At 41.7% G+C, this 25450-nt stretch overlaps 1 long non-coding RNA gene across 1 annotated transcript in view; it reads right to left on the bottom strand.

Moving 5' to 3' along the window:
- Positions 1 to 7177: 7177 nt before the first annotated feature.
- Positions 7178 to 25450, bottom strand: part of LOC134483062 (uncharacterized) — a 25642-nt gene continuing 7369 nt past the window's right edge. The window contains exon 2 of the long non-coding RNA XR_010059901.1: positions 7178 to 7385. This is a non-coding gene — a long non-coding RNA (uncharacterized LOC134483062). The remainder of the gene's footprint in view (positions 7386 to 25450) is intronic.

Below are 25450 nucleotides of genomic sequence, written 5' to 3'. Positions count from 1 at the left end.
ATCGAGTGTCGTAGGAGACAAGCATAGAGATAAAGGACGAGACAACCCTACACAGTGTATAACAAGACACCCAACTCTAGTCAAAGTATCAATGATGGTACCGATGCCGCTGTGAGGGTCAGTGTAAGCTGCACAGAGGTGAGCTCCTAACTGATGCCTAAACGACAGGAAGAGGATTCTCTTTAACTAGAGAGAGTAAAGCAGAGGTTTTGAAATCTGAGCAAAAGAGAGCAGTGGAACTCAGGTGCTTTGAACTAGAGTCTTTGTTTTATCTACAGAGTCACAGCTAGAACAGATTGTCTCAAATTGAGATCTAAATTGCTTTAGATCACAAGTTCCCAAAGGGTAGGAACCATGCCTTTGGTGTTTTCTCTCAGAACTTCTAGCCTCATGCACTGTGTGTGCAATAAATATTTAATAAAAATGAATTGGTTGAGAGGAACCATGTTCCATACATATGGGTACAATTTGCTTCACTTTAATTACTGTTGCTTTAATCATTATTAAGTTGTGGGTTTATGCATATATTTTTTTAGATAGCAGCTTGGTGCCACATTAACTATTTTGGCTGCCTGCACTTCTATCTCTAAGATAAGGTAACACCACAGAATAATATTCCTTTCTCAGGGTGAATGGTTTTGGGATACTGACTGTATAAAGACAGTAGAAGTTTGGAAGGACCCTGTTGAAAGAGTATCTGCATGGTGGAAAAGACACGAGAAAATGTAAGGAGTCCCCTGGTTGAAATCAGGAGTATAGTAAGCAGTGACTTGAACGAAACCAGGAAGAGCTCTTTAAACACATGTTGCACGGGACGGTTGTGTTTCAGCTTTGATTATAGCACCCAGGCAGAACACGGGGATGACCCGCGTCAGCAGGTCTGTGTTTTAGAGCGGATTAGTCCAATGCACCAAAGTAAAGAAGGAAAACACACCTGCATATCCCATCATCTGTTTTGTGCATCACATCTGGATGTCTCAGGTCAGTAATGACCAGATTGCTCGCAAAGATTCCATTTCACCTCACCGAGTAAAGCACAAAAGGCAGCTATAACTTTTGGACTAGCGGGACCCAAGAAGGCAGTGAGCTCTAGTGTAGAGGAACCACATACCACATCCTGTCGAAAGCTATGCCCAGGTAACGCAGCAGAACTGAAGAGCTGGAAAGAGGACTGAGCAGAGAGGACGAGAACGCATGCGCACAACCTCTCCCTAGGCACCCATAGAAAATGTACGGATAAAAAGCAAGATCAATTTTATTTCTGTCATTCCAGTCTGAGCCCACCACGAAGAGGAAAATCTCTACAGGTCAAGTTCAAGACTGAGATTTTCAGGCAGGCTTCCTTGTGAATCTTAATTGAAAAGCGGACGGCATTAAATAATCTTTTCTCTTTTTCATCCTTAGTACGCACAAACATTCAGAAGAATATCTTTAAATACAACTCATTAAATACAACGGAATCATTCTCCTGTGGAAATTCCTCTCGTGACTTCACATCAGATAGCTCTGTTTCCTGTGGTGCAAGTGTCTCAAACACAAGATCCTAGGGGACCAGACCATAAGCACTCAACATATGTTCCGGGATCGGTGGGGCCGTTCGAAATTAATATGTGACCCACTTAGAGAGTGATTTTTCTGCTCACTCGTGCACTTGCGGTACCACATGGAAGTGAAAACTGCTGGTTGACGTGGTTCCAATTTCTCCACACAATCCGAATGTGAAACTATTGTGTACAAAATATGGAATATTGAGTCAAATTTTTAAAAATGCAGTTCATGTCTGGCACAGAGACCGGACAATTCTACAGTTGGTGTCTGCAAACATTTTTTTTTTCATGGTTGCTAATATAGGAGTTAACTTTAGGAAATGGAGTCAGTATGGCGAAAATCAAGTGGGAAGGTTGTGATGACCTGCTCGGCTTTGGAAATGACATGGGCATATGGGGAGTAAAAAAAATGACACACACTTGTATAGAAAAGTTGGGACTGGGTGGGCCATGCACTCTGGTTGACATACACCAGCAGCCCTGAAACTCAGCACATTTCTTCTACACAGATGAACAGGGAGTGGCTTAGCTAATCTTGATAGGTCTCTGTAGGATAGCAGTTGCTATGTGGAAATGTAAACCACCGATTGACATAACTTCTAATTTCTCCACACAATCTGAATGTGAAAGTTTTTATGCAGAGCTCTAATTTTGGAATATTGAATCAAATTTATAAAAATACAGCTCACGTCAAACTAAACATGTGTACATTTTTTTTCCTTTCTTCTAGTTGCCAGTTTGCCTGCTGTGGCATGGAGTTTAGACAATTCATTCAGGAGGAGGGAGCTGTGGTGTGCACACACTGTCAACATCTGCACTCGGGCCTTATCATTCCTCTGGCCTTTCTATGCATCCGAGGCACGGTCTGCTCATGTCAACAATGCATGCTCATTCAGGATGTCATTTGCTCTCCATTCCAGGCCAAAGAGATAAGTTTATAACAAGGAATTCTGTAGGCATCGAGGACTGAAGACCATAGAGAGATCATTGCAACTGTCAGTACGGTGCTGAGACAAGTCGACTTCTGTGGAAGAGCAAATATGGAAGTAATGTTCTGAATCAGCGAGCTAATCCAACGACATGGCCTTGCCAGGCCCTCCCCACAGCCCCAACATTTCTCTTGTCTCATTTGACAACTTTGAGAAGTAATTGAATTCAAAAGAGTTCAATGTCAGAACAATACCCTTCTCTTCTGAGGGTCAAGTAGGTTTGTGTGCCTTAGAAAACAGGTCTTTGACAGAAATAGGGCACAAAAGTACATATCTGGATGACAGCCCCCAAAATCAGTCTTTGGAATTGAAACGGCAAGACATGGGGATTTAATGCCTTCAGGTAATATACCCAGGAGTACCTGCGGTAAACCTCGAATGAGAAGCATAGCCAATCAGCAACAGGGAAGTTCAGGCGTTCGGTGAGCAGGAGGTTCTGATCAGAAATGCTTTTAAAAACAAAGCATCATACAAGATCAAGAGCATGTTGATGGAGGTGTCAGTGATTTGTCAATTGAACAAATGTTTATATAATTCTAGACACGGTTCTAGATTCCACAGAAATGAAGCACATTATTGCTCCTTGTAGACTGTGCCTCCAAACATGGAACCAGTAAACTGACAAATGGTTTCAAGGGGATTTTAGTAGTCCAAAAAACATAAGCAAGACAATCGAAGACAAATGAACAACCCCATTCCCTTCTACCACTCTAGAATTTTTCGTTAATAAGCCAAAAGAAGCTCTTAGAATGGGGCTCCTGACCTTAGACTTGGGAGACAGAAAGGAACCTGAAAGGGGAAGTTCTCAGGGAAGAGTTTCTCAGGCCAAAAGGTGGCAATGAACTCAGGTGTTCAAGACAGGAGAAGGAAGGAAGATGGTACTATGGGGCAGGGGCAGGGATCGCTGAGGAAGGCTCTACAAAAGGTGCAGCACGTGACTTGACTTCGGCCCTGATTTCAATAAGCAACTATGGGGATGTTATAGTCAGGAGAGCACTGTGACATGAACAGTGTCTTTATGGAAGCACAATGAACAGCATGTGGAAATCGATTTTTATAGACAAATGATAAAGCAGTAGTGACATCTTAAATAGCAAATTGAGTAGACCACGCAGAATATTAAACGGCCCTGAGTTGTGTTTCACCTAGAAGTACTGAATCAGATAAATGAGTCCGAGTCAGGATTTTTGAAGGTCAAGCTCGAGCTTTGCGAATTAATTCCTTTCTCGGAGAGAGTACTGAGGAGTCTACAAGATTAATTCGAGAGCAGAGAAACAATTTGTTTGCTTGTTTGCCGATTATCCGCTTTCCTCCGCTGAGAGAAACTTCCTGTTCTTTCCCAGAACTGCACTTCCCACCTCCACTGTAAAGAAGGCTGACCATCCTAAAAGCAGGTAGTGGGGCTAATTGGACTTCCAGTGCCCACTCATTAGCACACAGTAGGCTGTCAGGAAATGACTAAGGAGCTACATGAGTGAACAGGCCAAAGAACATGCATCAGATAAAACAAACTGGACTGATGAGAAGACATTAATAGTAGACAGTGGAGCAGCAGGCGACAAGCTCCAGACACGATATGGACTTCAGCATTATGGACCTTAACTAGACAGAAGGAATACAGTGGGGGCTCCCCCATGATTTGAAAGGCTTCGTACAATGTGGCAACAATGGACATCCTCCGCTCTTAAATGCTACAACTGATAAAGAAGTAAAAGATGCTTGCAGCAGATGTAGTGATGTGGTTACTTTACTCTTGCTGTGATTGAAACAAGAGCAGAAGCAATAACCATGGGGAGGGACAGGGGTGGGGAACAACTATGGCCAAGGCAACATACAGAAGGAAGATGCTATATGTCTACTGCTGCAAGGGTCATGACAGGGGAGCATGGCAGCAAGCAAGCACTGGTGAGGCAGCAGGAGCAGGAAGCTGAGCAGAGGAGAACTCTCAAAGCACACCCCGGTGACATTCTTCCTTCCACAAGGCCTCATCTCCTAAACACCAAACAGTGTCACAAACTGGGTGCCGTGAATCCAAATGACAGAGGCCATGAGGGACATTTCTCATCCAAACCACCACATGGGGTTGAGCATGTCATATTTATTTCACTCTCTAGCACCCACACACCGTGCCCAGTATACTATCCTGGTCTGCTGAGCAGAAGACAGAAGACTACATTTCCCAGAAGCCCTTGCAGCTAAAGTTCAGTAAGAACATTTAGCCAAAGAGATGTATTTATATGTGTGTGATTTGAAAGCAGAGATGAAATGGAGGCTCCACTGCCGCCCTGTGCTGCTTTGTCAGCAGGCAAGGACACAGTGATGTTTGTCTTTTACAGGAAGGGTTTACCAGGGATCGTGGCTCTAGTCAACAATTCCATGTATGTCAAGAATCAGGACCTTGACTTCCATTTTCCTGATGGAAATTATAGCATGTTCTACTGTGGTCCTAGGATCTACAACAGTGGTGGCTTTCTAACAATAGCAGCTCGGGGGTGTAATGAACATTCTCAGTCATGTCACCTTAGGATTTTGCTAGTATTGGTCGTCATGAAAAATGAGCAGCTTCTTGGTGGGCAAATACAGTATGGTGGCGTCAGGAGCTATTCCTGGAGCCTTAATTTGTATTTTTGGCTTTTTTAGTTCAGTGTCTCATTTAGTGCGTCATTTAATAATGCCCCGATGTAAAACCCTAGTGCTTAAATTATTTACCGTGTGTGCTGTTTTCTGTAACTGTAACTGGGCCATCAGAGATATGCCTGTCTGTGTTTGGAAGGGAATCTTGGAGAGTGAAGGGAACATAAGGACGGTAAACCTGGAGGATACAAACGAAGTGGAGACTGAAGGAGAAAGAGAAATATTTGTCCTCGAAGTGTAGAAATAGTTTTGCAATGAAAGATTTCACACACACACACACACACACAGAGAGAGAGAGAGAGAGAGAGAGAGAGAGAGAGAGAGAGAGAGTCTTTCAGTGTATCCTCATTGCAAACAATGTAAGTAAATCAGCAAGTTGTAGCGTTGTAAGCAGAGAATAGAGCAGTAAGCTGCCTACATAGCAGGGCGGCTCTGCACATGGCAGCACCATTCAGGAGGTGAGCCCTTCCAACAGGAGAGTTTATTGGGAAATGTTTCCATGGTAGTTTAGAGTATAGCTGCTCTGTCCATGTGGCTTGCACACAGTCCGCAGTAGGAAAGAAGTGAATCCACTGGATACGGTGGCCGCCTTGCTTTTCAACCATACCCACACAACACAGCAGAAATGCACAGAGTACGTGACCACCAGCCAGACACAGGACATCTGAGTACAGGGGCACATGTCTGGAATCTCAGCATTTCAGAAGCTGAGGCAAGAGGACGATCATGATTTTGAGGTCAGGTGTGGCTACATAATACATAAGTCTCAGAAAGGCTGTGTCATGAGACTCTGACTTGGAAAGGGTGGGGTCAGGGAGCAGCAGAAGAAAAGGAGCAAGAGGGAGAGGAGGAGAGAAAGGGAGAGAGGAAGAGATAAGAGGGGGAGGAGATGTGGGAGCATACAACATTCTAGACACCATGTTTCATGTCAACAGGACTAAATAAATAAATAAACAAACAAACAAACCAACACTTTTCCAACAGATCTGAATGGAAAAGGAAACTCATAGAATGAACTCTATTAGAAATTGTTTTAAAGGGGCTGGCCAGATGGCTCAGCAGTTAAGAACACTTGTTGCTCTTCCAGAGGTCCCAGGTTAGATTCTTATCATTGACACCATGGTTTACAAACATCCTTCATTCCAGTTGTAGGATATCCCATGGCTTCTTCTGATCTCCATGTAACCAGGCACACACATGGTATATGTGCATACATATAAGCAAAATACTCATACACATAAAATAAATCCATTTGAAAATATGTTTTAAATAAACTATTTATTATTATCATCATCATCATTATTATTAATAGTAGTAATAGTAATAGTATTTATTTACATTCCAAATGTTGTCCTTCTTCCTAGTCTCCCCTCTGCAAGCTCCCCACCCCATCTCATATCCCCTTTGCTTCTAAGAGGGTGATTCCCCACTCACCCACCCACTCCTGCCACAGTCCTCTAGCATCCCCCTTCTCTGGGACAACAAGCCTCCACAGGAAAAAGTGCCTCCCCTGCCATTGCTCTCAGATAAGGCACCCCTTTGCTACATATGTAGCAGACTCCGGACTGACTCATGTCTACTTACTGCTGAAGCCAAGATATGCTTGCACACAGGAGCCTGGTATGGTTGTCCTCTGCGAGACTCTGCCAGCAACTAAGACAGATGCAGATAATGACAGCCAACCATTGGACTGAGCCCAGGGACCCCAATAGAAGAGTTAGGGGAAGAACTGAAGGAGCTGAAGAGGATTGCAACCCCATAGGAAGAACGATATCAACTCACTGGACACCTCAGAGCACCCAGGTACTAAACAACCAACCAAAGAAACTGTTTCCTAAATGGAATATAAGTCTAACTTACAGACTTATGTAATTATCTTGGATTTAGTGACATCCTGTGTTTTCTGGTTGTTTTTGCAACGTCAGATTAAGCATTACCCAGATGTGTAATGGACTGGCAGAAAGAGAAATGAATGAATATGAACGTGCATCTATGGGAAGATTTTGTCCAAGTCTTATTTTATTTTATTTATTCATTCATGCATTTTTCCCCTTTATTGTTCCCCTCAGCACGTTTCACAAAGCACCAGAGAAAAACTGATCTGTGATGTCTTCAGGACTTTTAACTTACATTTTAAAGTATGTCCTAGGGGCTGACAAGTTGGCTCAGCAAATAAAGGAGCTTGCTACCAAGTCTGATGACATGAGTTTGATCCCTAGATAAGAAGAGAGAACAAAATGTCACGGATTCTCCTCTGAACTCCAACTATTCACTGTATCACAGGAACATGCACACACACAAATACTTAGTATCTTCACAATACATACAATTCGCTCTTCATCCCATCCATGGTACATACAATTCGGTCTCCATCCCATCCATGGCACTTTTATGAATGTTGCAAAAAAAAAAATCTGACCAAAGCAACTTAATGAAGATGTATAATCTGGGCTCAGGGTTTGAAAGGACACAGGGCATCATGGGAGGGAAGGCACACAGTAGGAAGAGGGGCAGCTGGTCACGCAGAGTCTGATGTCAAGAAGGAGAGAGCGCTGGGTGCTAAGGAGTGCTATACTCCCTGTTCTCTTTTTATCTAGTCTAGGCACTATGCCAGGGGTGGAACCAACCACATCCAGGGTGAGTCTTCCGCCATCGGCTAAACCTGACTGGAGCCTCTCTCACAAGCACAACTGCCTACGTTCTATGTCTACATACTCTGTCAGAATCACTGACAAAGCAAAACAAACAACCATTAATAAACTTAGACCTCCGTGGCACTAGCTCATGAGTAGAATATTCATGTGGCACGTACGCCACCTCCATAAGTTGTTGCAAAAGTGAGAACGTGCCCTTCAGGTTGATGCTTCCACCCACAGTGACTCAGGCAAAAACTACAGACTTCAATCTGCTGGGTGAGGTTCGAGTTCTGAACTGACTGTGTAGGTTGACTTGGCCGTTTAGCCTTTTCTCCGTGTTGCAAGCATATTCTTTAAAAACTGGCATTCAAAGTAATAGGCTTTATGATGATTAGTTTGTCCATTCTTTGTTTTAGTTGTTTTTCCTGCTCTGGCCTTTGTCTCGGCTCCTTTCCTACCCCATTAGAGAACCATCTGCTTTGAGTGGGCAGACCCCTCTCTGCTTTATACTGCATGCATTCTATGACCGTCCTCAGTACCTTCCCTCATTCCACTTCTAGCTTCTTGACTCATGATCATTCATACTCACACACAGAAGCGTTAAACACTAGGTTCTCCATATGAGAGAGAACATGCGGTTCTTGTCCTTTTGATTCTGAACTGCTTTACTCCATGTAATAAGTTTCAGATCTATTTTCCTTAAAAAAAATCATAATTTCATTTTCCTTCCAAAAGTTCATAGTAAATATGTACCACCAAACAAAATGCCAGTCAATAAATAGGCTAAGAAACCGAACAAATAGTTCTAAAAAAAGAAACAAAAAACAAAAAATAAGTAAATATTTTAATTATGCAAAATTCCTAGCTGGCAAAGAAATGAAAATTGACACCATTTTGAGAGTCCTAGTAAGAGTGGTTCGTTTACAGCTTCAAGAAAATAAATAGTAAGAAACACTAGGGAGGTTGTGGGGAAAGAGGAGCCCTTACTTTCCACTATGGAAATCAGTGTGGTAGTTTCTTCTCTGTACTCTGCAAAGTTGAAGCCCAAAGCTCACTGGGCTTGCAGACACTTTTAGAAAGAGATGTCTACAGTCTTCTGAAAGGAGGGGGAAGAGAGTGACTGCTGCTTTGAAAGAAGGCCCGAGTTCAGTTCCCAGCACCCGCTTTGGGCAGCTCAGAGACACCACTAACTGCAACTCTAGTGGATCTGATGCCCGTTTCTGGCCTCTGAGCACAGCTATCTGCACATGCGCACACACATCCGTATACACAGTTAAAGTTGTTTTTAGATGAGGCAGAGAAATATCCCAGTAAAAATAAAGACGAGGCCATAGAATGGCAAAAATTAACCACAAGCCAAAGTTAAGAGAGAAGGGAGGAGCTGACCCTTTCAGAGCTTTGAAGTCCTGGACTTCATAAGTGCAAAGCGAAACAGTCTCTAGTACTCCATTATGGCAGCCCTAAAGAATTAGAAGAGGCAAGCATACCATTGATACATTGATACATTGACACATTGACACATTGATGATACATTGATACAGTGATACACTGATATGTTAATACATTGATACCTTGATACACTGATACACTGATATATTGCATAAGCCCTTTAAGGTTCTTTTCTGAAGGAGGGGGGTAAAAAAGCAAGGCTGAGATTTTAAAAAAAATAGGTTTTTACCCTCAACTTACACTAAAGTGAAAAGTTTGACACTCTGACCCCCTCAGAGCTGTGTTTCAATGGACACCAGGACATGGTTAGGGAAGAGTGAGAAGGGGAAGGAATATTAAGTCCTGTTCACTCTAGTTGGTATTGTTAGGTCCCAGGCCATCTTCTCTAAGAGGCTGAAGCAGATGACTGCTACTGAAACATAATACGAACTCAGAGCAGAATGGCTACGTGGGAAGCAGCCACATAACAATGTTATTACAATAATAACAAATGTTATTACAATAGCATTTTGCTTCCAGAAAAGTTTACTATCCTCTGCCACATCCCAACATTTTCTGTTCATGTTTAAGATAGTAAGGACACTTTTTAGTCCCTTTTTTCATTTTTTCGGATAGAGAGTCCAAAGAGCCGTTAGACTGTGCTGCCTGTGCTCTAGACTACTCGATGCCTGACCCACCCTGGCCTTGAAGGATGGAGGTGAGGTGGTATCGCCTCACAAACAGGAGCAGGTGAGAATGCCAACCGCAGCAAGATCATCTGAACGCTGCTGCTAGCTCCTTTAATAACTCCCACCCGTGGGGTCCCAAGAACGCCTCTAAACAGCAGTTCCCAATTGGCTGGCATTGTCTGCGCCAGCAGTCCTTGGTCTCTCAGGCAGTCCTCACTTAGGTACTCCTGCAGGAGATGCCTTTGCGGCTGCCCGGCCCCTGGCCTTTACCTAGAGGTGGCTGTGCAGTTCCTGCTACAAGATTTCAACAAATCTCCCAGAGCTCTGGAAGCGTTCAGTGTAACAGATATTAAAAATGTACCCAGTGAATAGATGATAGCAGGATGAGCAGCCAGAGAGACTACAAGGGAATCCAGACTGGCTGCTGTTTCTGAGCCTCTGGAGTACAGGCTTTCAGTGGCCTCTCTTGCTCTATCATTGCAAGAAAATCCTGCAGAGAAGATGGCACCAGGCCTGCTAGCGTTGGTTTTCCAAGTTAGAGCTTCTGGAGTTCCTTGTCCACAACCTGTGCAGCCAGCACTCCATGATGGTGGCTGCCTAGTGGTAAAGATTTAGGAGAACACACACACCACTGTAACCTTAACTAGCAGGCCCTAGTCCTACTGCCCAGTCTTCCCTGGAAATCCAGTACTGTTGACCTAAACGTCCAAAAGAAAGTTTTCTCTTCGATGTACATCCTTTCCGAGAATGAGTGTACTTCCTGCTCCATAAAGTAGAGTGACACCTGAGTAAGCCTTCGGTTTCCAGACTCTGTCTCAGGATCTCCAAGCCACTCCCATTCTTCTTCTTTACTTCCTCTGTGAACAAGTCCTCCTCCCTCCCCTGTGGGCTGTGTGGTTTCTGACTTACATCCTCCTGCTCAGTTTCCTTCAGCCAACTCCATAGTCAGATAAGCTTCTTCCTTCTGGGTTCACTAACTCCGATTAGCTATAACCTCTGACCTTACGATTTATTAGTCAACTTCTAGTGACACAAAGATGAGGCCAGCACTGATAGTGTCCTTGAAGACTTGACTCTTGGGGGACAGAATTGCAGTGGAACAGTTTAGGGTGAAGGAGTTTGAGTCCATCAGAATTCGAGGAGGACAGAGAAGCAGCAGGTCATGTAAGCTTTGCTCCTGGTAATTCCATTGTCTGTGTCTGAATTCTTCTCAGGTGCAGACATGCACTGCGGCATATGTAGCCACACATAAAAGGAGCAGGATAATGTGGATGATTTACAAAAGATTAAGGCCTCAAACAGAGCATTTCCCTGAGACCTGGGGGGAGGGGAGGACCTGTTATCAGAATGATCAGCTCTGTTCATCCCTGACTCTGAGTATCAGTTCATTCCGAGACAGATTCCGCAGAAAGTCTAGTGTGTTCCACTTCCGACCCACCCCCACTTTTCCTCCAAGGGGGTCACCTTAGAGATCCTTTGTTCCCTGAATGGAGAATAGGGATTTCCTCAGAAAGAAAATCGCTGAGGTGCTGACATTCGAGCAAGAAGTGGCTGCCAGGTGTGGTGCACAACAGATGTTCGTAAGAGGAACTGGACTTGGCTGTGAGGGTGGAGAAGACTCATGGGAGGAAATGAACAAGAGTGAAAGCCACCAAGTTAAAAAAGAAATAAAGCATCAGTGCGCTGAGTGCAAGGGGTGACGGGGAAGGGAAATGCTGGAGACAAAAGCAGGAAGTTCAAGGACAATAAGTAGGGATTCTTTGGCAAGTGTCAAATAAGGAGAGCTGGGTTAGATCAAGGATCTAAGGATGCTGTAGTGGTCCACAGAATGTAACAACCGTGAAGGAGACAAGGAAAACCACAAAATAGTGTGAGCAATCCAGGCTGCATGCAGTGAGGGACAGGTGGGTGGGGACTGATAAGTGGTGCAGGGTCTAATAGCCATTCCCATTACACTAACAGATTGGGGGATGGCGTTTGTACCTTCCTGGGCTTGCTTAGGAACCCAGTGGCATTTCCAACAGAGAGCGCTTAGCACATGCCAGCTCTGACTCCTACTTCCACTTTCCTCCGAGTGCTTGCAATACCTTACATCAGAAAGATTGTGAAGACCACTGGTCGGTCCTACAGTGACTACACTCACAATAGAAAAAAGAGAATAGAGAAGACAGGCAAAAGGTAGATCCAGGTATGAGACCACGATGGAGCCTAAGTCCCCACTGTCTTCTAAGGGAGAGAGTGGGTAGAGGTCATCATTGATCAGCAAGATGTGAAAAGAAACCCCCCAGCTTCGCATATGCCAAGAGTGGATTCTGTGCTGAGTTTGGATGGCAAAGCAAAACCACGGGTACAGGACTTTTATAACTCTGTCCTTTCTATACCTTGCCACTGAGTATGTGGAGCTGAGTATCCAGAATGGCAGCCATCATAACTGTGGCCCCACCTGAGCTCTGTGCTGACAACCCAGGGGTACCACGTTCTGTGCTCTGCTGTAAATCATGCTTTCCCCTTACCCTTATGTTTTCTCTGTCAGCTTTCAGAAGGCAAACTGCACTGCCCTCTCTTCATTTACCTCAGTGTACAGCCACCTTCTGAAGATGTCCCCCACTAAAGTTGCCCAAAGAAAAACAGGGAGAAAATATTTAGAAGAAAAGCCTTTGGGAAGTTTCTCATGCATGAGAAAGTATTTCCCCCTGAACACCTGTGATTTTTGGGAAAAATGTATGCATATATACAGATACATACATATATCCCAGAAATGCATAGTTCCCAAGTCTCTTCAAACTAGTCAGTGGGGGATCTGAATATTTCTCTGGTCTACCAAGCCAAGTCCAGTCTCAGCTCTCCTCAGTGCACAGTGATGAATCACAGAAAAACAAAGGAAGGGTCCAGTTACAGCTGCCACTAGACCCAAAGAGAATGCACGTTTGTTTCACCTTATTTATGACTGTTTCAGATCCCACAACATCTGGCTCATTTAAAACTGAGCCAGGGAACATGTTTTTTCTGACGAAATATTTCCTAATTTTTTTTTATATCTACTGCTTTTTGTGCACTCTAACTTTTTGGGACTTATTTTTAATCTCTTAAATTTTCCGAGGACTTTACTGAATATGGACCACCATTTTCATGTGAAGCCAAGCACCACAGCAGCTGGATAACCTCTGCAAGAACACCCCAGAGCTGTGGTCTAAGGTATCAGGGTGCTAAGATTCTGGGCTTTTCCCAGCATCTCTCCTCTGTACATCTTCTTGGAGTTTTCCCTGTTCTAAAAGCAGGTCTTCATGGGACCTTATACCAGACTAACAGGTAGTGCAATTTGTAAGGAGGCTCTTAAATGCTCACTTGTGCAGAGGATGCATGAACAGCACAGTTTCGCCAGCACCGACTGCAAACATCAGCGGTCTCCATAAAGCTGAAAGCTTCGCTGAGCAATAATCAAGCAAGGCTCTTTCCTTCCTCTTCAGCTCTTGAACTTGATAGAGTAACATGCTCAAGTGAGTGTGCTGACCTCCTGGAATGACACACCTCTGTGTTCACAATACTGATTTTTTTTTCAAAGTGTCTATGCCCCAGGCATACATCAAATGATGAAATAAAGGAGAATTTGCTTCCTGTCATATATGCCAAGCTGAGAGAACCTGGAAGAGATTAAATTAAGTGAAATCACCCAGCCTACCCTGCGTGTGACAAAGTACCTAAGAGAAACCGTGGAAAGAGTGAACGTTTTGTTTTGGCCCATGGTTTCAAATGCTTCGGTCCATGGTTCACTGGTTTCATTGTTTTGAACATGAAATGGTAAGGCAGAACATCTTTGGTGACAGTGCAGGAGAGGAGAGTTGCTGCTGACATCGTAGCCAGGGAGCAGGAAGGAACAGGAGGGGACCAGAGCCAAGGTCCTTTCTTCAGAAGCGTGCTTCAGTGATGGACAGCCTGCTCTACACCGAACCTCAGTCCCATTAAGTCCTTACACGGTCACTGTCGTTAGCCTAACACAGAACTGATAGCCTAACTGACAAAGTTAACCCATTGCTTAGATCAGATTCCTTGTTCTCCAACTGTGTCTCAGTTGTACCACTACCTAGGGACCAAGGGACATGTGAATTACCTCGGGACATTTAGTGTTTGTGATGATGTTGTAAAACTGCCAGGATGTAGGATCACCTGATGTTTAGGCTCTTGGCACACATGTGAGAAGGTTTTTGTGTTGTATTAGCAAATGGGCAAGTCTGTGTGTGTGTGTGTGTGCACGCACGTGCGTGTATGTGCATGTGTGTGTGATTGTGTGTGTGTATGTGTGTGTATACACAATGTAATGGGATAAGTTCACTGCTAATTGATTTGAGAAGACCTACCTTAATTGTTGACAGCATTATTACTTGGCCATGGGATCCTGGAGGGTGTGAAAAGGTGAAAGTGAACAGAACACTAGCATGGATACATTCGTTTCACTTTTCTGCTGACTAGAGATGTAATGTTGACTTCCCGCCGTGACAGAACTCTGAACTATGAGCTAAAATAAACTCTTTCTCCCTTAAGTAACTGTCATCAAAGTATTTTATACTCAGCACCATGACAAGGATCTAAGACTATATCCAATCCTTAATATCCTAGACGGCTGGACATGGCATGACGACATTTATAAATCATATCTAAAATAACCAGTCATGGAAACAGAGACCCAAACAATAGTTGCCGTGGACAGGGGGATTTAGCTCAGTGGTAGAGTGCTTTCCTAGCAAGTGCAAGGCCCTGGGTTCAGTCCCCAGCTCCAAAAAAAAAGAAAAAAGAAAAAAAAATAGTTGCCATGGACTGAGGGTAGGAGCAAATGAGAGGTATCGTATAAAATACTTGAAGTATACATGATGAATAAGCTACTCTATACAACACTCTGTAAACAGTTACTGTAGGAATTGGAGGGAAAAAAAGGCCTGAGCAAATGAAGTTCTGAGTGAATCTGTGCTGTGGACACGGGCACAGATATGTCAAGGGCCTGGGTATCAGACATGGAAAAATGGCAAAGCCTTCCCCTCAGGGTGAAACTCAGGGGGATGGCAAAGCCTTCCTCTGGTCATGTATAGATAGTGACAGTGTGCAGGATATAACCACCACAACCTGCTCCCTCTTTACGGCCTGAGGACTGCTTCCCTACAGAAACTGCTCCTACAGAGATGACCAAAGCCACGTTCCTTGCTCAGTTATATTTACAACACTTCCTCCATATTGATCTGTATGAAAAATCATGACTTCTCTTTTATCTATACGCAATAATCCAACCTCTCTGCTCCATTCCATGTAATAAAAATTCTGAGCTTCCAGGGTTTTCTGAGCCCTGTCACCCTGATCCCAGCTTTCCTGGCCATGTATCCTAGACCACGTCTTTGTTCTCTTGCTTCATTGGGGATGTAGCTTTATTACAGAATACTTGCTCCCCTGTAGTTGGTCCTCAGTACTAGAAAAAACATATTATCAAAGGTAGATGTCATGATTTGTATATGCTTGGCCCAGGGAGTGACACTATTATAAGGTGTGGCCTTGTTGGAGTGGGTGTGTCACTGTGGGTGTGGGCTTTAAGGCCCTCATCCTAACTGCCTGGAAGCCAGTATTCTGCTAGCAGCCTTCAGATGAAGATGTAGAACTCTCAGCTCCTCCTGTACCATGCCTGCCTGGATGCTGCCATGCTCCTGCCTTGATGATAATGGACTGAACTTCTGAACCTGTAAGCCAGCCCCAATTAAATGTTGTCCTTATAAGAGTTGCCTTGGTCATGGTATCTGTTCACAACAGTAAAACCCTAACTTACACAGTAGATATCTTGGTAAGTGTTCTTATTGTAGTAAAATAAATAAACAAAACATCAAATAGGACAGGAAGGAAAATGTGGCACCAATGACTTCAATTTATAAATGAAGAAACTAGGCATAGGAAAGCAAGGCCACTTGTCCTTCTACCAACAGATGTAATTGGCAACAGGCAGACCTCGGAGTGAGATGTGACTCTCTGTGTTTCTAGCCCTTAAACTTTCTATATGCTTGTATATACATCGTACGTGGCTGCAAGAGGTTAACCCAAGGCCAACATCTTCATTATCCACAATCAAGTCACAAGAAAACTTAGATTAAACAAATAAGAAATTGAACATAGTTCTGACGGAACCATTGCAAAGATGGCTTGCAGTTTCATGTGTCTGATCCTTGGTTGTGAGTAGGAGCTGATTTAGTGACTCGCATCTCATGGTGGGTCTTTTTGAGAGGAATATCTTCCAGATAAGCAGGAGTACACACTGGAAGTCAAAGAGCCTAGTCCTACCTATCTGAGGTGGCTCAAAGGAGCTTTTTATCATGATTAATTAGTATGAGTATATATGTTCCCTCTCGCCTGTACCTGCTGTAGAAATTTGAATGGACAGTGGCCTATGTATCAGGACTCAGGAGCAGCTTGTCCTAAAATGTATCCATGCTAATGTACCTGGAACTTCACATAGAATACATTTGTGATTTATGAAAGACTTATGTTGTCCTTTTGAGGAACTACCTGGAAAAATGTAAACTTTTCAGAGGAGAATGTGATCTACTTGAAAGGCAAGAGGCTACAGGGGAAGCATGGGTAACGATGAAAAGGAACATAGAGAAGCAGCCCCGACTCAAGGCACCACGGGCTTTATTCATTATTAACATCATCTCCAACCATGCAAGGCGTTTAATTTTTAATATTTTTCTTTTAAAATTTTGTGTTCATTCTTCTCTCATACAATACATCTTGACTACAAATTTTCCTCTCACCCAGAAAAGAACACACCTCCCAGGGACACCAAAGGGACATGGCACAACAACATACAATAAGACTAAACACAGAACTTCACATCAAAGGTAGGCAAACAAACCCAATAAGAAAAAGGATCCCAAGAGCAGACAAAAGAGTCAGAGACAACCCACTCCAAATGTTAGGAGTCCCCCCAAACAAGCCAACAACTATAACATGTATGCAGAGGACCCAGCACAGACCAATGCAGGCTCTATGAATACCAGTTCAGTCTCTGTGAGTCCCCTATAAGCCCTGCTCATTTGGTACTACTAGCCCTGGTCTCCCACGGCCCTCTATGCCTCTCACTCCTCCTTTGCCTCTTCTGCGGGGTTCATTGGATCATAATCTTTCCCCTTTCTATGTTCCTCTTAGATTCTCCACACCCACTCATAAACACAAAAGCATATGAGAGAGAGAGAGAGAAGGAAGAAGAAGAAGAAGAAGAAGAAGAAGAAGAAGAAGAAGAGGAGGAGGAGGAGGAGGAGGAGGAGGAGGAGGAGGAGGAGGAGGAGGAGGAGGAGGAGGAGGAAAAGAAGAAGAAGAAGAGGAAGAAGAAGAGGAAGAAGAAGAGGAAGAAGAAGAGGAAGAAGAAGAAGAAGAAGAAGAAGAAGAAGAAGAAAGAAAGAAAGAAAGAAAGAAAGAAAGAAAGAAAGAAAGAAAGAACATGGAGTCCTTTCCTGTTGGCTAACTTCCTGTTACCAAATGACTTAAGATAATTCCCGTAATTATTAAATTAGATCACAGTATCATGAATATTTCTGTGTGCTCTCTACCAATGCTTGCTACTGAACAGGTGTCAGACAGTAACAGACCCTCTATTCACATTAACCCCTAAGTTCCAAAACTAATTGAGATCCGTGACGCATCTTAAAAAATACAAGAGGGAACATAGGGAGAGGAAAAAAACCCAGAGTACATTAGTTATATTTTTAGGTTTGTCCACTCTGATATATATTGCATATTTATAAATAAATTTTAATAATATCTGCATAAAGTATCAATATTAATTTGTGATGGATATACTGTCATATTCATAGTTACTGCAGTGTCGTTTGCAATAGTTAAGTTACGGAATCAGCCTTGGTGCCTATCTATGCATGAATGGATTTTTTTATAAATGTGGTCTATGTAAATAACAGAGTCTTACTCCCCCACAAAGATGTGAGAAAATGGGTGACCATGGAAATCACCATGTGAAGTGAAATAAACTAGCCTTAGAGCAAAAAAAATCCACATATTTTTTTCTTTCACATGGGATCAAAGGGAAGACATGAAAGGATTAGAGACACTACAAGAGAAGAAGAAACCAGGGGATGAATGGAGGCACACGGGGTATATAGGGTATATACAACTTTATAGGGAGTGTTTAGGGCAATGGGAAACAGACAGGATGGAGGTCTGTAATATGTTACAGTGATACATTGTTCTGTATCACTAACCCTAATGTCACAGTGGTACATTGTTCTGTATAAGTAACATGTATTAATAACAAAATTAAAGCCAATGTTTATATAACATGAGGGACAGGAGTACCTCTGGGCTTCACAAGGATTTCACTGATTAAATACAAGCCTTCACGATTTTATCTAAGCAAACTTCTTTTAGAGAAATATCACGGATTCAAAGTAAAATAGGAAAGCGGAAATGAATTTTCTGTTTCCTAGACTTTTAGTTTTCCCATTTATTTCCACAGTTAAGCGGTCAGACTTACAGCCCCTGAGAATGTTCTGAAGAACAGAAAATTCCACTTCCCACCCCAGTGACTGTTCACAGCTTCATGGCCTGTAGCCTATGCCAGGAAACAGGCGAGCATTCCTCCTCAAAGCAGGTGCAGCAGCCCGACAATAATCCAATAAAAAACCTATTAGCTGGGTCTCCATGACACTCCTGGTATCCATGGGACCCACAATTTCTTTAATGAAGATAATAAATCCAGACCATTTCCTTCCGCAATCGCTCCCAATATGGCTTCATTTCCAGGACTGTTCTACTAACCTTTTGATGCTACATTTTCTCATGAATGCTGAATCACTCTCTAATCTTTGCCACGAAACAAGTGTGGTCCCACTCAGTGAAACAGATCAATCTGCTTGGGTTAGCCAACTGCAATTATCCACTGAGCTGTAGTCACTGATTGCAGTTACGGGCTTAAAGCTGACCGAGTACGTTCTCAGCATGGATCGGCAGTCAGGTAACGGTAGGTAGAGGGAACACAGGAAGTGGCTAGTGACCTCCGAAGACACCGTGTCTATTTCTGACTGGCTTTGTTTATGTAAATGTCAGACCAAGTCAGGGTGTCGCATAAGAGCTCTGGTGTTTCAGCACAGTCTATAAGCTATGTTTCCCTCGTGTGCTGATACTGACAGTAACAGCAATTCAGATGTGACTTTTATAGCTAATACTAAATAGCAAATCAACCTGGAATCAAAGACTTTCAGCAAGTTTTATATATATATATACACACACATACACATTCTTACTAGTAAGGCAGTAAGGCAATACATATCTGTTTGATAAATGTATATTGTCTTAACCTTTGTGTAATCTATAAAAATACAGAACTCAAACTTTGCCTTAAAATTCATATGCGGATTTTATAGAGAACATACATGCTTGTAAAATTTACTGAAACAAATTTACCTGTTTATATCCCCCCGTTTGATCTAAATGCTCTCTATAATTCTTTTGCTACACTTTTATATTCTCCATTGTCTTGGTTATATATTAATTTTTCTTCACACATTTTCTTGGGCTGTACTTGACTATGTTGACGGGTCAAAGTCAAATGAAATTAAAGGTCTTTAACTTTTGCCTTAGAAAATGCTAACAACTTTAAGAATGTTTGAAGATGATATTAATACTCCATTTTAAATACACAAATGTGAAATTTAAAGCTAAATAAAAGGCAGTTGGATCTTGATATGCATAGGTGAGGCTAGGTCTAGAAGAACTCAGCTAAGGATACCAAACTCCACAATGTTCAAGTCTGTAAGGTATCATGCCTTTGCATATAACCTACAGATACTCTCTGCAGGCTTTCGATCATCTCTGCACTACTTATAATCATATGGTGGATGACTGTAAGTACTGTAGAAGTAGTTGTTACACTGAATTTTTTAGGGACTCATTGCTAGGGAGACAGCTCTGCACACACTCAGTTACTACTGTTAATGTTTTTCTGTAAGCAGCTCCCATGTGTAGCTGGTTAAAATGGAGGATGTGTCACCTAAGGGTCTTGTGTGCCTCGCTAGTTGAAGTTTAAATAGTTCATCAGATTCTGACTTAGAACCATCCTTGGACTTTCGTGTCCCATCTTGGCATAATTTGGTCTTGGCTGTGCCGAAGAAACTGTCATTTCTTAAGGTCCTTAAGTGCCAGTTGCTCCACAGGCACCGGCAAGATTCCATTCTGAAGTCTTGAAAATACTGTTTGCTAGCAAATTTGCTTTTTTTATATATAAAAATTTTGAGCTCTAAAGTTATAAAACTGTAAAAACCAATGCTGGATAATCTTTAATAGTGGTTGCGTTTTCTTTATGCCTTGTGTTTGATGAAACAAATTAAAGTCACTTCAGACTTGTGGTGATTTGTCTTAAACTAACAAAGATATCTTGGTAGCCATTAAATGTCTCAAAAACTGTAAAAAACCTCACAGTCGCTCATAGTCGTTAGTCCTCAGGGACTGCTCCATTTCTGGTTCTACAAAATATGACTAAAAACGATACGATCGTGAGATCACAGGCAGGCGTGGGAAATATCATTATAAAAGATCCCCAAATCCTCTACTGACAGTATCATCTAACCCTGAAGGAAGGTGTCATAAGAGATATTCAAACTCATGTCCTTGTCATTGCATACTGACTCAGGCGAAGCATGCTGTTATAAGACAAGCTGCTGAGAACCTGACACAGGAATGGGTAGGTAGTTCTTCTGAGCAGAAGGGTAGCCACCCATGCCTGTTGCCAGCTCGCAATAGTCTTCCCTTCCGCCAGCTGCGATGTCTTCAAATTTCTCTTGTTCCTGCCTTTTGTCTGAAATGTAAGCCAGTCCAATTCAATCTAAATAATTTGTGCTATCATCTCTCTCACAATTGGCCCCTGCAGATGTCACCGTGTTTCTTTCTGGGTTCTTCCAACTTCTACATGGCAGCCCTGCCAGGAGCCTTAGCAACCACAGGCAGCATGGTTAATGTATGACTTGGCAAAAAGTCACCCTACTGCTCTCAACACCGGTCCTGGACAGTAGTCATGATTAAACTCAATGAAATCTGGGGAGGGGGCACACATTCCCTGAAGTTTAATAAGCTCAATCCATATGATAGATATATGAGTGGAGGAAAAAGATTGCCGAAGTTATAAACAAATGACCCATTGGTGATTTTAAAAGATAATAAAGACAATCTCATATGTTTACTCATCACATTGCTGTAAAACTTATTACCCTCAAAATAGGTAGAGTGCTTTTTTTTTTTGGTAGAGTGCTGTAGTGCCATATTGGATTTGGGCCTGGCTGCTTTGCAACTGCATGGCCGCAGTTAAGAAGTCATGGGATTGTTGTACAGAGGCCTCTCCCATGTATTTACGGCACAGGAAGAAAAGACCAAGTAGTAAACACCCGTGTCTCCACTGCATGACCTCTGCTGAGCCCGGCTGATGCATGTGGAACTGACACACCTGGACCACACCTGGGTGGTGGTCAATTTACTTCTGCCTTTTACTTCCTCAGCCTTTATCCTGGAGATTTAGGCTGGTCTTCTCAGATTTCTCCCTAATTAATTCAGATCTTGAAGTTACCGGAAGTCACGAGCCAGGGTTTCCCACTGTGCTTCCCAGATATTACCTGGGGAACTTGGGTATATAAGTGGTGAATAAAGCTACAGGAGTCTCTCTCTCTTCCTCTCCTGGCTTGACACGAATAACCTGTGTGTGTGTGCTTCTTTCATACCGTAGGCTTTTGCCCGATTCTCGGTACCAGGTCGGTGCTGGCGCCGACAGAGTGCTTTTTAATACTTTTAAAATATTTGTTTGTTTGTTTGTTTGTTTTTAAAATATTTATTTGTTGGTGTTTTGCCTGTATGTGTGTCTGTGTGAGGGTGCCAGATAGAGTTACGGGCAGTTCTGAGCTGCCATGAGTGTTCTGAGAATTGAACATGGGTTCTCTGCAGGAGCACCTGCGATCCTCACAGTGAAACATCTCCCTAGAGCAATGATTATATTCTTTAACTGTTCAGGAAGTTCATACCATGTTCTCCCGGTCTCTTTATTTGTTTTCACGGAGAGGCTACTTTGAAGCAAGTCGTGTAAACACCATCTCCAGTCTTAATTGTGATTTGCTGCCTTTAAGCTTGACCAAAGAACGGAAGCAACATCCAATAGCATACTTGGAACAAGAGTTTAGCAGGAACTACTTGAGAGCACTCCCTGTGGCCACCAGACTTTGCCAGTGGAAGAAGAATTCGTTCTCAATTCCTTCGAGCAGAGGGTACAGAAAAGAGGTCCCAACAACATGCATTTGGGACTTGACTAGAAATGGATGTTTTAAGAGCTAAACCCAGTTCCTTAGCTCCAGAGGATCAGGATCGTAACCGTGGCTGATGAGAGTGATAGACAACAAGTATTTTGTTACTTCAAAATCTAACAGAATCTCTAATTTTATTTAACGACACCCTAATGTTTTCCATTTTAAGTTTGAATTTCTGCACAAAGCTTATCTTTTCAGATTTACAATATCTTCAGGAATCACGATTTAGTTTCAGTTTTCATCATCATATGCATCTGATAAACCCCTCAAAGACAGTGTTTGGGTACCTAAAATTTTTTTCTAACTGATTTTAGTCCAAATATTTAATAAATTAACCTATCAGAGAAGATGCCCTAATATGTACATAATCGTGTTTTGTTAAATACTTATTAAGTTCTATTCTTTATGCCAAGTACCCTATATTTATAGTGTAGTCTTAAAATTACATGTAGGTTATTTTTAGCACCCCCTATTCATTACATATGAAGACACTAAAACTTAGGGGAATTAGTAATTTATCTTTGACTGTAGTATTTGGTAATGGGTTTAAAAATTCAAATTGTCTTGTCTGAATATGAAGCTTACATTTTTGATTATTACACCAAGTTTAGAATAATTAAAACTACGTATCACCTAATCAAACTATTGCCTTCTAGGTAGAAACATTCTCCGTTTTCCTGATTTAAAAAATCCAAAACCTACTCTGTGTTTAAAGGATTCACACTCTCCAATGAAATTGAAACTTCTCTGTCATATACATCATACATACCTCTATATCATCTGTTTAGCTATAGAAAACAGATACTTCAACACAAGTTTTCTTCATGTGAGTGTATCAAATATAGGGAAATATATATGTTCTATATGTAAATTTATTATACAACACACATACACACATATATACATGTACGTATACACACACACTGTTACTTGATCACCGTATGGCCCTCTTGTCTATCACCCTTCCTTTATTTTCTGTCCCCTTTCTCTAGAGTCTCCTCTTTCTCTTCCCTTCCCCTTTCCCTTGTACTAGTTCTGTTTTTTAAATATACAGCTAGCAGACATTTTTTAACTTACCCTGTAGATTCTCTCTCCACTCAATTGTTTTCTTAGCTGTGCAAAGGCTTCTAATTGCATTCATTCTCATTTGTCAACTCTTGGCATTGTGCCCTGAGTGGTGGAGTTCTTCCCTGAAAATCCCTACCTAGACCTGTGACTTGAGGTATTTTCCCTTTTCTTTTTCTCTAATAATTTCAGTTTTAGGTCTTGTCTTAAGGTCTTTCGAACCTTTGGAGTTAACTTTCGTAGAGGATAAGAAATAGGAATCTAGCTTCAGTCTTCTGTATATGAATTCTCCTAAGACTAGTTTTTCAGTCTTTTGACAATGTATGTTTTGGGTATTATTTTTTTAATATTAAGTGGCTATGCTCTGTAGGATTTCTCTCAGTCTTCTATCCTATTATCTTTCTCTCTAGGTGTGTGGGGACTGATTCAAACATGGTTTGATAGAGTGCTTAATAGATTTAATTTGAATTTGATTTGTTCCAAGTGAATTAGTAGTAAAAATTGTCCTGATACACGAAATTATCAATTTATTAAATATTGAGTATCTATTAATGATTGTTCTCTAAGCAAAAAGTCTAATGTGACATATTTAATTCTTTTTTGTTTTACGTAGATATTAACTATGCACTTAATGCAAGTAAAGACAATTCCAGCTTACTAAGGGTGAAGCATTTAACAAAGTTGGCTGAGATGTAGAGGGACCAAAAGTACCATCCTATATCCTGTAGATAAGCCTGACGTCTCATTTGAACAGAAAAAAATGATAACAAACCAATAAAGTACCAATAATAAAGTACCAATGCTCTAGTTATCTTTCTGTTGTAATAAAGACATAACCAAAAGCAACATGAAGAGCAAAGGATTTAATTTGCTTACATATGCTAGGTCAGAGTCCATTGAGAGAGAAATCAAGGCAGGAAGTCAAGACAGGAACCTGGAGACTAGAACCGAGGGAGAAGCCATTGAAGACTATGACCTACTGGCTTGCCCTCCATTGTCTGTTTAGACTTAGAGGCCCTACAACCATTTGTCCAAACCAAAGTGGCCTGAGCAATTCCGTATTAATTATCAATCAATAAAATGTTTTATACACTAGCCTGGAGACCACTCTAATGAAGATACTTTCTCAATTGAGGTTGCCTTGTCAAAGATGACTGTAGTATGTGTCAAGTTGATAAAACAGACAAACAAACAACAACAACAACAACAACAAAAACAACAACAAAAACAACCTCACCAGTACAACTGACTTGGAATCATTCATCAGAGGAAGGATCGAAAATGCAGTAACACTGAAAACCTAGGAAGCTGACAGGGGAATGGGAATGCATTTCAGTCTGCTTGGATAGAAAGGAAACTAAAATGCGTTAGATTGTGTTCTAATTAATTCATAAGTTTATTAAATGCCAATGATAACTAGTTATGTGTAGTCTCATGTTGCTTCTTTCAAGGAAAAAAAATAGGAGGCAAGCTAATCATTATATTGGAGCAATTAATGGATAATATAAACTTCAGAGAGCTCACGCAGCATCCAAGGTCTAAAGTAGAAACAAAAGTGTAAGAGCTAACATTAGTGATCATTCAAAAGAACCCATGTTTGAATGCAAGGATACACAAGTGGAAGTTAAGCATCATCGTTGTAAGCTTTCTATCTTGGGACAGGGGAAAACTGGGATTATCACTTACTGTTGAGAGCTAATGCTAGAAAGAAAAGTCTGTTTCCCATGTATTTACAATACACACTACGTTAATTTTCTGGATAACTACCCCATTAACAAGATTCCTTCTCTTCTCAACAAACTTAATTTTAACATACTTGCCTGCAAATGTTTTTTGTTTGTAAATATTCAATGTACTTTCTAACGCAATAATCTTCTACCATCAAGAATAAAAGAACCATTGTATTTTCATTTTCTAGTTGAATATTCATGGGGAGGTTGGATAACAAATGTAAGTTACAATTTTCAGTAGATATTATTCGGCATGAGGGATAAGAAGGATGAAAGACACTGTCGAGCGTTTGTAAGGTTATTGTGTTCTCATTGTTTTGTAAAATGCCATTGTAAGTTTAGAATCCAAGTTGCAATTTTCATTATTTTTCTTTCCCAAGTTTTTCTAAACTTTTTGAGCATGCTTCAT

Source organism: Rattus norvegicus, chromosome 18 (genome assembly GCF_036323735.1).
Source record: "Rattus norvegicus strain BN/NHsdMcwi chromosome 18, GRCr8, whole genome shotgun sequence".
NCBI lineage: Eukaryota > Metazoa > Chordata > Mammalia > Rodentia > Muridae > Rattus > Rattus norvegicus.
Note: the sequence above shows the minus strand (reverse complement) of the source record. Positions and strands in the feature narration are given on the sequence as shown.